This window comes from Idiotropiscis lumnitzeri, chromosome 2 (assembly GCF_059441095.1).
Source record: "Idiotropiscis lumnitzeri isolate Australia: NSW breed Sydney's pygmy pipehorse chromosome 2, RoL_Ilum_1.0, whole genome shotgun sequence".
Taxonomy (NCBI): Eukaryota; Metazoa; Chordata; class Actinopteri; order Syngnathiformes; family Syngnathidae; genus Idiotropiscis; species Idiotropiscis lumnitzeri.
In genome coordinates, this window is record NC_142392.1 from 19,524,065 (window position 1) to 19,538,756 (window position 14,692).

General features: G+C 41.6%; 1 protein-coding gene and 1 pseudogene across 1 annotated transcript in view; one reads left to right on the forward strand and one right to left on the reverse strand.

The window, feature by feature from the left end:
• The window catches only part of LOC148341900 (uncharacterized), a gene marked incomplete at its 5' end in the record, with an annotated part of 49,703 nt that overhangs the window by 11,615 nt on the left and 23,396 nt on the right, over nucleotides 1–14,692 (reverse strand). The gene's annotated exons all lie outside the window — the stretch shown is intronic.
• LOC148341901 (uncharacterized) overlaps nucleotides 2,635–14,692 on the forward strand; it is a 30,696-nt pseudogene continuing 18,638 nt past the window's right edge.

Consider the following 14,692-nt stretch of genomic DNA (forward strand, 5'->3'; position numbering starts at 1 on the left):
CTTGTTTCATCAATGTTTAACATATTCCGTAAATATGAACCTGCTAAATTAAATAATTGACCTTCTGTCCTTTAAGTGTTTAAAATAATGCCAGCAATCATAATACAATCCTTCATTTACCATTGCAGTCGTCTTATCATTGCAGTTGTCAGGGTCGCCGGTCGGCGAGGAGGAGGTGGACCCAGAATGCGAGGAAGCTGGAGAAGGTGTAACTTAAGCAATTTATTAGGGGACCAAAATAATGACAGACAACGGGGCAGGGTGCAAAATAAGAAAGGCGAACTTAACGTGGCTAACTGGATCACACGAGTGAGGAGTAGTGATGGGTCCAACGACACCGAGGCGTCGATGCGCGCGCCGAGCTTCCAGGGCAAACCCCGTGTCGGTGCGCGTACTGCTTTGAGAAAGTCACGTGACCATTACCAGAATCGTGTCGACTCAGCGGTTGTGCGCCAAACTGTGTTCATAAGGAAGCGCATCTGTCAACAGGATGGACGCTCAAAACAAGCATCGAGTTATTGGCGCGTTACTTTGCATTAAATATCCGCAAGATGGAAGACGTCACTGTTGATGCGCACTCAGAGGTGCAGCGCTATATGTCAGCAGGACACGTTGCACGTACGGAAGACCCGCTCTTATACTGGAAGTCCAGGGAGGCAACGTTCCCTCACCTATTTATATTAGCCACACAGGCGTTGTGCACACCGGCCTCTTCAGTGCCTTGTGGGAGGATCTTCTCAAAGGCGGGGGAAATTGCCTAAAAAAAAAAAAGATATAAATAGACTGAAGAACAAAACGCTGGAGAAACTAATTTTTTTGAATAACAATCTTTAATTACAATGAGTCCATTGTCATTCACAACACTTTTACTTAGGCATTCAGACAGATTTAATTTTAATTTAATTGTAATTTTTTTTAATTAATTTATCAACTGCGTCTCAAATATCAAAGATTTTTTTATGAAAGTACGTATATGTAAAAATAATGTGAATGCAAATGCCTAATCAATGGAATTGGATAAAATTAGTTTGACAGATCAGTGTCAGATGACCCTGTAAAATTTTTCCTGCAAGTCCACCAGGTGTCAGTATTCAGCAACACAGTGTCAACACAGTGTCAATACAGTGTGTCACTGTGTCAAAACGATGCAGGATGCCTCATCTACCCATCACTAACGGGGACGAGAGCGGGGACGAGAGCGGGGACGAGAGCGGGGACGAGAGCGGGGACGAGAGCGGGGACGAGAGCGGGGACGAGAGCGGGGACGAGAGCGGGGACGAGAGCGGTGGCGCAGACAAGCGCATGAACGAGATCAGAGAGCAGTCGTGACAGTCCGTAACGGAGCAATGCACCGCCAATGAGTTGTCGGAGTGAGGTGTTCAAATAGTCCAGTAATTAGGGGAGCAGATGGGCATCAGGTGTGTGAGGGTAACGGGGAACAGGTGCGTGGCTGATGGGGAACGAGTGCTGGAGGGAACGCCCCACTCAGCTGACTAAATAAACAGAATGAGCACATGGCAGGAAGGTGAAGAAAATAATAACAAAAACACTGACATGACCGACACGGGTTATGACAGCAGTATTTTTTATCATTGCAGCATTTTATTAATTTTCCCTCTGTACCATAGACAGACATTCGGAGTGTTTCCTTACACTTGTATATGTTGTGGGATGTAAGTGTGTATATACACATGGGGACTTGTGTATTTACGTATATATTGTGTATATTCGCATAGGTTTGCTTTTTCTGAATGTCTGCTGCTAATGTTATACATTAACGGCCACATTGCACCACCGCCTCTGTGTGATCTATATCTTTGCTGCTGTAACATTGCAAATTTCCCCATTGTGGGACTATTAAAAGACATCTTTATCGTTATCTTTAAAAACCTTGTGTTGGTGCTTGCAAAATAATTTTCCATAAGATTAAGATTGAACAAAATGGGGAAACAAAAATTTAAAAAGTAAATACTGTAACTATTAAACATTGAATACTAAATTATTCCTAAAACAGATCAATGAATCTTGAAATTTAGAGTGAATTATTGCAGTTTAATAAATACTGAAACGAATAATGAAATATTACAGTACTTTAAATAAATACCGAAATCATTTTCGAACACAATAACAGTTAAGTAATAAAAGAGTGACATATTTTAATTTAAAATTCGCAATCACATCACAACCTGGTGAAAAACCCTGTAAAAAGGCAAATATGTTGACATAAAGTATCACTTTATCATGTCAACTGTTAATAATAGGGAAATACATTTGGAATACTATCCAACCAACAACATGGTGTCAGATGTGAAAACAAAACCAGCAACAAAAGTAAAATTCAATACATCTCTCAAGTTCATATTTGGGAACAAAAATGTTTGTTCATGTGCACACGGTTCAAATCGTACGTTTTTCCAATGTTGAGAAGAAGATAACAATGATTTGCATCGTAAATGGTGACATCTGTCGGTGAGTTGGTGACAGTGCTCCACAAAGCCAGCAGCCAATCATATCACAGCGGGGTGTGTCCTGTTCTTCCGCTTTCGTGACGAACAGACTGCCATTTTCTCGAAGGAAAAAAACGACGCCATCTTTCATTCGTCTCGTCGAACAAAGAGAAGCACACGAGTTATCGCCAAGCAGAGATCAAGTGCGGATTTGTTGAGATTGACGTTTGAAAATGTGTGCAAGAACGACACCCAAGTACAAAGAGGAACTTTGTGGAATAAAAGAAGAGAACGAGCAACATCTTCAACTGCTGGGCGAAGGTTGGAAGCAGCCTCGTGTTGTGCTACACGAAGCAGGTTTGTACACGTCTGACTCGCATTTGCTTGGTAAAGAACGACTTTCTATCATTAGAAATATGCATCACAACATTAAGTTGTTTGGGGAAATGCGTTCGAGGGTATTGCCGTTTTATTTTTAATTATTGCCTTTTACTTGCCGGTGTCGTGCCAAAATCTGTATCCCCTGTCGCGGGAGCGCGCACGCATTGACTGAAGGCGGCGCGATGTTACTACGTTTGTTTTCATTGAAAGGCACGAAGAATGTATGATTTTGTGTGTTTGATTTGCTGTAATTTAAACCAGGGTTTCCATAAAAGTGGTAGTCTTCGTCGGTGTGGGTTTCAGCACACCATTCGCTACAATTTAACACGTAAAGTAAGCGTTTGACTCCTCCGAAATCGGGGGGAAATTCCCTGAATTTGCATTAGTTAGACCAAAGAAATTTTGCAATCAATGAAGCTACCATAAGGGAATTTCAGTGATCAAAACACGATGGAAAGGGGAGAGGATTAGTGAAGTGGGCTATATCGTTTCAAATTAAGTGGCAACATACAGATAGGTGGTATCCTGTTAGAGAACACGTAATTGTATTCCAATTGACTGATTTGTTTATTTTTTTTTATAACCACCGATAGCTGCGTCAAGAGTAGCAAAAGAATAAAAAAATAAATAAAGTCACTCGCGTTCTGCGTCGGACTCGAGGTGCATTCACTGACCACTTACGCAGTAGGATAGTTACCAGGGGGGACTGATTCTGGCAGCACCTGCCAGAATAGGTACCCCCCCTCTAATCACCTGCTTTGATAAATGCAGTAATCAAATTAATGCATATGCAAACAGTCACAAACACACATTTACATATTTATTTAAGTGCTAATACTATAAAAAAATAAAATAAATAAATAATACTACTGTATCATAGAACTTTACATACTGTAATAGTGCAGTCCTTATGTAATATTTATGCTGTCCTCAGTAAATTGTGTCAGTTGTTTTATAATTGGAATTCTATTTCTATGTGTAATTTTGTTTATTGTTTGATCCTCAGTCGGTTACTTTGTGGCTTTTTGACTTTTTTTGCATGTAGGCTTAATATCATTATTGCGACACCTGGACCGAATTGAGTGTGTGGACACACTTGGACTGAAGAACTTCAGCCAGTTAAGTGTTGTAAACTGGCCAGATTTGCCAGTTGCAAATGAAGAAAGCACTCCTCGATTTCCTTCAGAAGTACAACAGGCAGACTGGATGGGAGGGTTGCTGAGGCTGTGACGTGTCGGAAGCTGTTGGATGACCATTTGATATGCCTCTCCTCACGAGGGTCGCAGGCATCCTGGAGGCTATTCCAACGGTCTTTGGCAGTAGGCGGGGGGACACCCTGAACTGGTTGCCAGCCAATCGCAGGGCACACAGAGACGGTCTGGTCAAGGCCACGCAAAATCAAAAACCTGGCTGCGGTCCGCCCCGTATTGGCACAGGATGTACGCAGGGGTTTGTGAAGAGATGAGATGAAAGTACGTGGAAGTTCGGCCTAATAAGGGGGGTTGCTGCTTCGTTTGTTTTTATTGTTATTTATGTTGACACATGTGGTGCATGTGTCAAAGGGGGGAGATAGGTGCAGTATTTTGTTCTCATGATTGTTTTTTGCATGTAAGGGTTTTTAATAGGACATGTCAACAATGATCATGCAGAGGTGAAAGAGTTGAAGATTGGGCCCAGCAGGAAGAATGCAAGCAGAGCGCTGTGGTCTCTCCTCCATCTACTGTGGGACCAGGAAGTCAGGCAGCCCCCACGCAGGAGATAAGGGGTGATAGTTATAAACCAGTGCCGAATTGCCCCTTCTAAAACCCAAATGTTATTGCATTAATATTCCGTTTTATCAGTTCAACTAACGCATGTGCGTCCTAGAGTGCATTGAAAGATGCAGCATAAAAAATGTTCAAAAATTTGGATAATAACTAAAGCAAAATTAGAATGAGAAAGATAATTGGCTACATAATCATTGGGGTGAAATTAATCTTCATTGCAAGAAGCGGTCATATAAATAGAGAAATCTAAGATCATAAAAGGATGAATGCATGTTCCGTGGAATCTGATTTGTCAACACGGAAACGCCCTGAGTGATGAAAACGTTAACATATGGTTAAGGAACAGGTCTCTTTGACGGCAAAAGTCTGACTATGGTAAACAATTGATAATTAGACCTCAATGAAGTGATTTTGCAGTTGAAAAAGTTCATATCTTGACTGTGAAAAGCTAAAGTGAGAAACTAGGATTAACTATTTGGCAAACACGAGAACGTATTCAGTCTCAAGGAAGACTGAATGCAGAAAAATTGCAATAAGAAGAACAATAAACCAGCCCAGAGTGTTACAATGTCCTGGAAACAAAAGTTTGGGATTGCCCCTGACGGTGAAATTCCTCTCTGAACTCCTCCTTTTTGCACCTGGCAGAAACTCATGAAACAGGGATACTGATAAGAGATACAATTTTGTTGAAACAGAACATGCAAGGTCAAAGGTCATGCAAAACGAAAAAAAAACATCTAATGTTCCATACTTCAGTTTGGCGACGGATGTACTACGGTAATTCAATTAATGGAACGACATTTTGAGATGGAAATGACAGGAATGTCATGAATTATCATGTTATGAGGGGACTTTTGATATACAGTAAATTGATATAAATTAAATTGGAAATTTTTAGTCTGCGCATAATCCACTTCAAAGAATACTGACTCATTGGTTGAGGAAAACGGGGTTATATTAGTTCAGTGGTTCTCGATTATTTCCTGTCACGCCCCCTCTACCAAGAAGAAAATAAATTTGCGCCCCCCCACTACAGTTTTTTTTTACATTTCGTACTAATGTACGTGTTCTTTGTATATTAATGTTAGATTGTCAATAAAATATCCCAAACAGTTATTAATACGTACCTAATATAGAAAAGACAAAAAGAGCCAGGGGGATTTGAAACAAAAATTCTATATAAATAACATAAAGCAATTTGTTGACTATACATTTTTTTTATGTTCACAATCTGTTTGACGTCGAACCGCTTCGTTGTGATGACGTCAGCCATTTCCGTGTTCCAGCCTGAGAGCGTCTGCTAAAGTGCTCACGTAGCCATCGTCTTATTTTTTTGGATACGTAATGGTTGCAATCCAACATTTCTGTTCATAGCTGCTGGCTCTCCGCCCGAACGCGGTTTGAGTCAGACTTCTTTTCAAAGTTGAGCGTCCATCGAAGCAATTCATTTTAGCGATTTGCGCCTCCTTGCTCGCTCTGCTGCGGCGCAAGATAGCTTGGCGCGGGGCATTTAAGGAGCGGCGAAAGAAATCACTTCCGGGTCAACGAGCGACGGGGTGACGCTTTTTTTTTGTTAATCAGTACTGCGTGAACTCGGGGCACAAACAGCTTTGACAAGCTCAAACTCGCGTTATCTGAGATCGCCTTTTTTGGTCCCAAAACCATGCAAAAAAGCATGTTCCCCAGGGTCCCACGCGCCCCCCTCAGCATCGCACCGCGCCTCCCCAGGGGGGCGCGCCCGACTATTTGAGAATCACTGTATTAGTTAGTTAAAAAAAGAATAGCTTAATTATAGTTTACGTGTTCATGGGGATTGAATATGAATAATAAACAGAAGACAAAACCAATTGGCATTTGTAAAATATATGTAAAATATTAAGTTTGTGAGCTCTTATGGGAGACGGGGCGAGACGCGAATGGATTGAAGCTTCCGCCAGTGACCCGTCCAATAGTGTCACCACCACACAGCTGTGCCGGGTGGCCGTCTTCGAGGGCGTGCGCCTCCCAGTTACTGACATCAAGCGAAACAATCCGTCAATGAGAAACTGCTAATCAGAATGAGTAGAACCCCCGTTTTTGCATCGATGAAAGAAAATATTGTATTGGATGTAGAAAAAGAATTGTTACACCTGCGGGTTCAGAGGGACAAGAGTGCTAATTCACCCGGAAAGGAAAAAAGAATATGGGAAAAAAAATTAAATAAAAGCGGGGGGAAGCAGTTAATGCAGCCGCCGACGCATGCAGCTCCCATTGCGTCTGCTCTTTCCGTTTCCGCTGCTCCTTGGCCATGTTCTGGTGACGCAGTGCCACAGCAGGCTTGTTGTCCGCACCGGCTGGTCAACAAGGTCACGTAACCAGGGTTCGCGGTTAACTTTAAAAACTGCTTGCCCATAGGGCAAGTGCCACTAAAATTTGCCTTGCCCGAGTGGCCAAATTACTTGCCCGACTTGGGCAAGTGACAATTTTTTTTCTCTAAGAATAAAATGTTTATGGTTGTAAAATGTGCGCCACAAATGTAAATAAACATATAATCTGATAAACATAAATTAATCTTGTTTTCATCATCAACCATGAAACCCTACTCACAACAGCATGTATCATGCTGTGCAGTTATTGAAAATGTTAATTGTAGTTTTAATAATTAACAAATCTGCATGTTAAATTGGGAAAATGATATTACAGCAATCCAGATTATCAATTTTAAATCCAGGAGAGCCTATTAATTGAGGAATCACATGAGTAAATTATGAGTGTGGGAAATTTGTGTATTCCTTTAAGACCAGTGCCTGTGGCGCTGCCTCCATAAGTTTCATAGCATAAACAGAAGACAGTCACTGACACTATGTCAGGTCACATCATGGAGCTAATGAATTAACAGCCAATAATCAAATATTACTCCCTTCCTTACTCGCAACTGAATTGTCTACTTAAAAATATTCGAGCTACTTTAGTCATGTCAGAATCCGAAATGTTCGGATTTGAACGAACTCGTCGCCACTTGTAAACATGCGCAGAAGGTAAGAAAACTTCCGGCTGTCAATTTTCGGCCGAAATATCGTAGGTTTTTGTTGTGTTTTTCAAACTTCAAATGAGGATGTGACTACAGAGAGTTCCAATACTGCGGGATTTATTGACGTCCACTTCAACTCGACATTCACTGAACTAACTGATCCCCGTAGCGCCCGCCCATTGCCCCCGATAAGGCCAATGGACCAAACCATAACATAAGGGGTGTCTGGGTTAAACCATCACCATAAAGTGCACACAAACAGATCACGTCACAGTTTTCGTCGGAATTAAAGATATTTGGCTGCTTTAAAAAATGCTTGCCCGGTCGGGCAAGTTGCCCATAATTTTACCTTGCCCGTGGCCAAATTTCACTTGCCCCGGGCAATTGGGAAGCGATTAACCGCGATCCCTGATGTTAGGGTCCCACAACTGGTGTTCCATCAGACGCACACGATAGCCTGTGTGTGCTAACTTCAGCTCGCTCCTAGAAACGTCTGTGACCATGTCAGGAAAGAAATCGGGCATCAAAAGGGAGGTTTACATCGTAGGACGTAATTTTGTGAAATGCCCTCATGGTCCGGTCCAAGTTGGGGTCCACGCATTGCTCCGTGTGCGGCAGGCACAAGTCAAGGTAGCACGGTAGAAACAATATAAGACAAAGTCGCCGCCTGAACTTTGACTTGACCAAACCAAATTTGTCTTTTTGTGTCCCGCAGACGTCAGTGTATACGATCTCCGTTCTGTGAAAGAGGAGCCAGACTTGACTCACATCAAAAAGGAGGAGGAGGAGGAGGAGATCAACAAGTCACCACTAAACGTTGTCCCTATAAAGACTGAAGATGAAAACAAGGATGAGAGTGAGGACAAGAGAGGGGCGGAGCCTCCAAGCAGCAGCTCAAGTCATTACGTGACAACAGAAGGTGATGAAGACCACCGGGGGCCATCACAAGCACAAAATGAGGACACATTATCAAATGCTCATGATGATGATGATGATGATAATGAGCAAACTAAAGGTGAAAGGGCATGTCACACTGACTCATTATCTTCAAAGTTGTCTTTAAAAGGGCACAGAAAAACACACAGTGGTGAAAAACCTTTTTCATGCTCAGTTTGTGGAAAAAGCTTCTCTCAAAAGACACATTTAACAAGCCACGCAAGAACACACAGTGGAGAAAAACCTTTTTCTTGCTCAGTTTGTGGCAAAAGCTTTTCTTTTAAGCAAAATTTAAAAACACATACACGATTACACACTGGAGAAAAACCTTTTTCATGCTCAGTTTGTGGAAAAAGCTTCTCTCAAAAGACACATTTAACAAGCCACGCAACAACACACAGTGGAGAAAAACCTTTTTCCTGCCCAGTTTGTGGCAAGAGTTTCTCTCGAAGGTCTCATTTAATAATTCACTCAAGAACACACAGTGGTGAAAACCCCTTTTCATGCTCAGTTTGTGGAAAATGCTTCTCTCAAAAGGCAAGTTTAACAGAACACACAAGAAAACACACGGGAGAAAAACCTTTTTCTTGCTCAGTTTGTGGCAAAAGCTTTTCTTTTAAGCAAAATTTAAAAACACATACACGATTACACACTGGAGAAAAACCTTTTTCATGCTCAGTTTGTGGAAAAAGCTTCTCTCAAAAGACACATTTAACAAGCCACGCAACAACACACAGTGGAGAAAAACCTTTTTCCTGCCCAGTTTGTGGCAAGGGTTTCTCTCGAAGGTCTCATTTAACAAGCCACTCAGGAACACACAGTGGAGAAAAACCTTTTTCCTGCTCAGTTTGTGGCAAGGGTTTCTCTCGAAGGTCTCATTTAACAATCCACTCAGGAACACACAGTGGAGAAAAACCTTTTTCCTGCTCAGTTTGTGGAAAATGCTTCTCTCAAAAGGCAAGTTTAAAAAAACATACACGATTACACACTGGAGAAAAACCTTTTTCATGCTCAGTTTGTGGAAAATGCTTCTCTCAAAAGGCAAGTTTAACAGTACACACAAGAAAACACACTGGAGAAAAACCTTTTTCATGCTCAGTTTGTGGAAAATGCTTCTCTCAAAAGGCAAGTTTAAAAAAACATACACGATTACACACTGGAGAAAAACCTTTTTCATGCTCAGTTTGTGGAAAAAGCTTCTCTCGAAAGACACATTTAACAAGCCACACAAGAAAGCACAGTGGAGAAAAACCATTTTCCTGCTCAGTTTGTAGGAAAGGTTTCACTCAAAAATCAACTTTAACAAATCATACAAGAACACACAGTGCAGAAAAACCCTTTTCCTGCTCAGTTTGTGGAAAGAGTTTCTATCTAAGTCGCTTTTAACGAGCCACACAAGAACACACACTGGAGACAAGCCATTCAGTTGCAGCGTTTGTGCTAAAAAAATTCTTTTCTAAAATCGGTGCTGAGAGTCACAATTGTGCTGGCGAGAAAAGCAGCGATCCTTGAAGCTTAAAAAAAAGAAAACAAAAAACTGAAGGAACTGACTCTTTGTGGTAAGATGTAAATTTTGATTTTGAATAAAATATGATCTATTGAATTTTGCAAAGCTTTTTTATTGACATAAAGCCAATGTGATCTGTGCCAGAAGAAGCAATGTGTCTGAGTGATGATGATTTGTTTTGGTGTTTACATCAAACATGTCAATAAAATAAATTGCCTTTGCCTGGAATAACATTTTTTAACATTATGCTTTTTAGTTGTCTTTTTCATCGTACTTAATGGAAAAGGTGTGAGAAGAAACTCTGCTTATGAAATCGTTACCTTCCACAATCATCAATAAAATCACTTCTTCCACTTGCTCAACTGGCTTTCATTACGCTGTGAAAAGGTGAAAAACTGAACTAGAAGTTGAACTATAAAAAGAACCAGAAAGACAAACGCAAATCGGCTCAGTTTCTCTCAAAGCTTTTGGAATGTCGGGAGTTGGCAACTTGATGGCGACTGGAGTCAGCGTTTATTTGTCACCACGGAGGAGATGATCCGCATCACGCAGTTTTTTGCTGCTGCTGTCTGAATTGGACCCCGGAGGCCACCCGCCAGCGTTCCTGAATTTCACCAGCGGATCTTCAGCTATCCCACGTCTGACCCCAGATTGTTGTGGAATTTTCAGCAGTAAACGGCATGCTGAGAGACACTATTGTGATGGCGAGAATATAGGGCTGGGCGATATGATCTAAAATCAATATTGCGATAAATTGAGCAATTTTACCTCGGTAATGATCGATGCACGATAAATTCCCCCTGAGGACCAAAATCAAAATAAATGCAGGAAGTGCATATTAACTGTTTTTTGTATTGACCAACTGGTACACATTAGTTTCAATGAAAAATAAAAGTACAAAAATCATTTGTATAAACATTCCAAATAGCTTGCTTTGCATGATTTGAACAATGTCACAAAGAACAGGAGAAAAAGGGTACCTCTCACAAAATCTTTTTCTGCAAATAGATTGTGCCGAGATGCTGTAATTCCATTTGCAAAGGCCTAGATTTGTGTAAAGGTATCTTGTAAACAATATAAATAATGCCATGTGCAAAAGAGCTGGTCGCCTGTAAACAAAATGCTAAATAGAATGGAAAAAAATGTCAATGGAATGCCAGTGCCAAATAAACGCATGTGCTTCATCAGGAAAATGCTGTCTCAAGTACGCTGGTGCGCGGTCGCCACTTGTCGTCTATGTCATGCACGGTCAGGCTCAAACAGGGAGCCATGCTGCGACCCGACCACAAGTCGGATGTGGATGCAAAATGCTTGACATGTCTAAGCTCCCGTCCCGATGTTGTCCATATCGGGAAGTGCTGTTTGCGGCAAAATATTTTCGTACCTCTCGTCGGCTACTTTCATGAGGCGTTTAAATCCTGTGCGCTCCACTGTAACTAGAGGAGCTAAATCTTTCGCTATGTGCGCGTCCACCTCTGAGACTCTCGTATGGTGTCGCCTCCGTTATGGGCTGTTGTCACTTGTCCAACCTTGCTTCTCACTTTGAACTTTTAGCACACATTGGTTGTGTTGGGGGTGGTGAAAAATAAAAGGTTGGACGCGCTGTTTCAGGTGTTTACGACGCACTTTGTAGTTTGTGTTCTTTTGCTCAAACATCGTCTTTATGGAACCCAAAACATTTCCAAACGACAGATGTCGAATTTCTTTTCGGGACAAGCACAACAGGAACAACTTCAACTAACGTTACTTCGCGTGTCAGCCGCTTCGGGATTTGAATCACCAGCTATGACCGTGTCGTCAGTTTTCTTTCTAGTTCAGCTGGGTGGAGTCACGTGACTAAAAAGACTATTCTTTTTTTTTTAAACACCGAATTTACCGACATGGGCAAAATGATTGTATTAAATTTCAGGAACAGTAAATTTTCGGTTTATCGTCCAGCCCTACGAGAATAGCAGCGATCCTTGAAGCTTAAAAAAAAGGACAAAAAAAACCTGAAGGAACCGACTCTTTGTGGTAAGATGTAAATGTAATTTTGAATAAAAAATGCTAAATTAAATTTTGCAAAGCTTTTTTATTGACATTAAGCCAATGTGATCAGTGCCAGAAGAACCATTGTGTTTGAGTGATGATGATTTTTTTTGTGATTTTACATCAAGATGTAAATAAAATTAATTGCCTTTGCCTGTAACAACATTTGTTAACGTTATGCTTTTCAGTTGTCTTTTTCATCGTACTTAATGGAAAAGGTGTGAGAAGAAACTCTGCTTATGAAATCGTTACCTTCCACAATCATCAATAAAATCACTTCTTCCACTTGCTCAACTGGCTTTCATTACGCTGTGAAAAGGTGAAAAACTGAACTAGAAGTTGAACTATAAAAAGAACCAGAAAGGCAAACGCAAATCGGCTCAGTTTCTCTCAAAGGTTTTAGGATGTCAGGAGTTGGCAACTTGATGGCGACTGGAGTCAGCGCTGGTTTTCTCGCTGTGTTTGGCTGGCTCGTATATGTATGGTCCATTGAACAAAACTCAAACTCTTCAAATATGCCCTCCCATACATTTAATATTTCACTTTCTGAATAAATTTCTGACTTGCTAAAACCACTTTCTAGATTGAGCTCTATCAAGCGTTTGGGGTTTGTTGCTTAGCAGAATCTCACTTTGGAAAAAAACTATCATTTTGTCAAATACAGTGAAACCCCGCTACTTCGCGTTTCACATTTCGCGGGTTCAGTGCTTCGGGGGTCTAAAAAATAATCGGGGACATTGTAGTTTCGCCGAGCGGCACAAGGGGGGCCGAAGAGGAGAGTGGACGAAGAAGAGAGTAGACGAAGAAGAGCAGGTTCCCCCGGACACAATTGATGGCGACGTTTCGCGCGGTTCGGACCGTATCAGAGCTCCGGCCGGCGTGCGTGGCAGTTAAGCCGTAGATGAGCACCTTCCCCGGGCACGGGCGGTGCCAAGCGGGCCCTAAGTTTAACCGAATGGAAGCTCCCGAGGAGGAGGGCATGCTCGCGTCACAGTAAGCCGAAGAGGAGCACCTTCCGCCCGGGCACCGGCGGAGCGCGAGGCTGTCAGTTATGAATGAATAAATGAAGAATGCCACCTATCATTTCACTGTCATGATCTGTGCCTGTCATGCCGAGTGTTTTTGTTTTTTCAGCTGTGTGGGCGTTCCTCCAGCGATCGTCTCGCGCCATGCCGTCAGCTGCTGCGAAACGCGCTGATTACACTGACTATATAGTGATTATAATAAATATCTTTGTATCACCACCTTTTTCCCCGGGTCTGCGTTTGGAGAGTCCTGTTCAATCCTCCAGCTCTGCTGGAGGATCATAACATTCACAGGGCACACCGGACGGCGTACCAGCAGGTAAAAGTCGAAGTAATTAAATAAATACAAAAAGAAGTAATTGAATAAATACAAAAATAATGGCTGGGGAATAAAAAAATAATAAGTTTTAATAATAATTTTTTTTGTTATAACATGAATTTCACTCTCTCTCTCGCTACCAGTGTGTGTATATATATATATATATATATATATATATATTTTTTTTTTTTAAGCATTTTGGAAGGTGTGCTGCTACTTCGCACCTATATATATTTATATATATATATATATATATATATTTATATATAGATATAGAAGTATTTATATACAGTGTTTTTTTTTTTTTGAAGGTGCGACACTACTTCGCGGATTTTCAGTTTTCGCGGGTGGTCTCGGTCCCCATTAACCGCGATAACCGGGGGTTCACTGTATACAGTCATAATTCAAATATGTCAACATGAAAGTCAGAGTGAAAGTGTTGTTGCTTAATGCTTATGTGTAGGGATTTTGTCTCTTCAAACGTAATTTTGTTTTAAATTGTATTTAGAAAGAGAAATTTTAGTAAAAAGGGGAATGTTGGAACGTACTAGCAGGCTAAAAGTCATTTTGGGGAAAAAAACAAAAAACAAACGTAAATCATGCAATAAATAGTGACTATGATGCCAGGGCCCCTTTAATTCTTTTTGGTATTGTAGTGTATTTTCACAAGGTCTGACATAGACAACTTATTTTATGGCCATGACAACTGTTGCTTTGAACTCCCTCAGGGCTTCCTGACTCCCCCTTTGACACGTAGATTGCCGCCCTGAGAGGCACGAGACTTTAACTTTATTTACGGGGGGTCAGGAAGCAGAACAGGGGTTATCTGCGTCCCAGGGAGGGGGTTTACAAAAGAGGGGTCTGGCGCCGGGAAGTCGCACCTTCGCGGAGTCTGTGCCCCGCAGCCATGGGGGCAGTTTGAGGAGTCAGCTAAGAGACAGCTGGATAAAATGCATATGCAATAAGGGAAAATTAGATATTCATGTCCTTTGTTTGCCTTCCCTATAAGAAGGGAAGGCGCGAGAAGGGGACACCTTTTTTCTTTTGGGAACTTCTGACATCAGCTGAGATCAATAAAATCTTCTTCCAACCACCGGTGTGTGTCAGAAGTTTTTTCCATCACCAAGCCAACCTTGCCTGGCGACCTGTCCGGAGGGGAGCTGAGCCAGACCCGCACATCAACAGCGGAAATTTACCACAGTATCCAGATTATAATGGAAGCAAAAAGTACCCACGATGAAACTATCTCGAAATGCAAAAAGAAATACTTGTA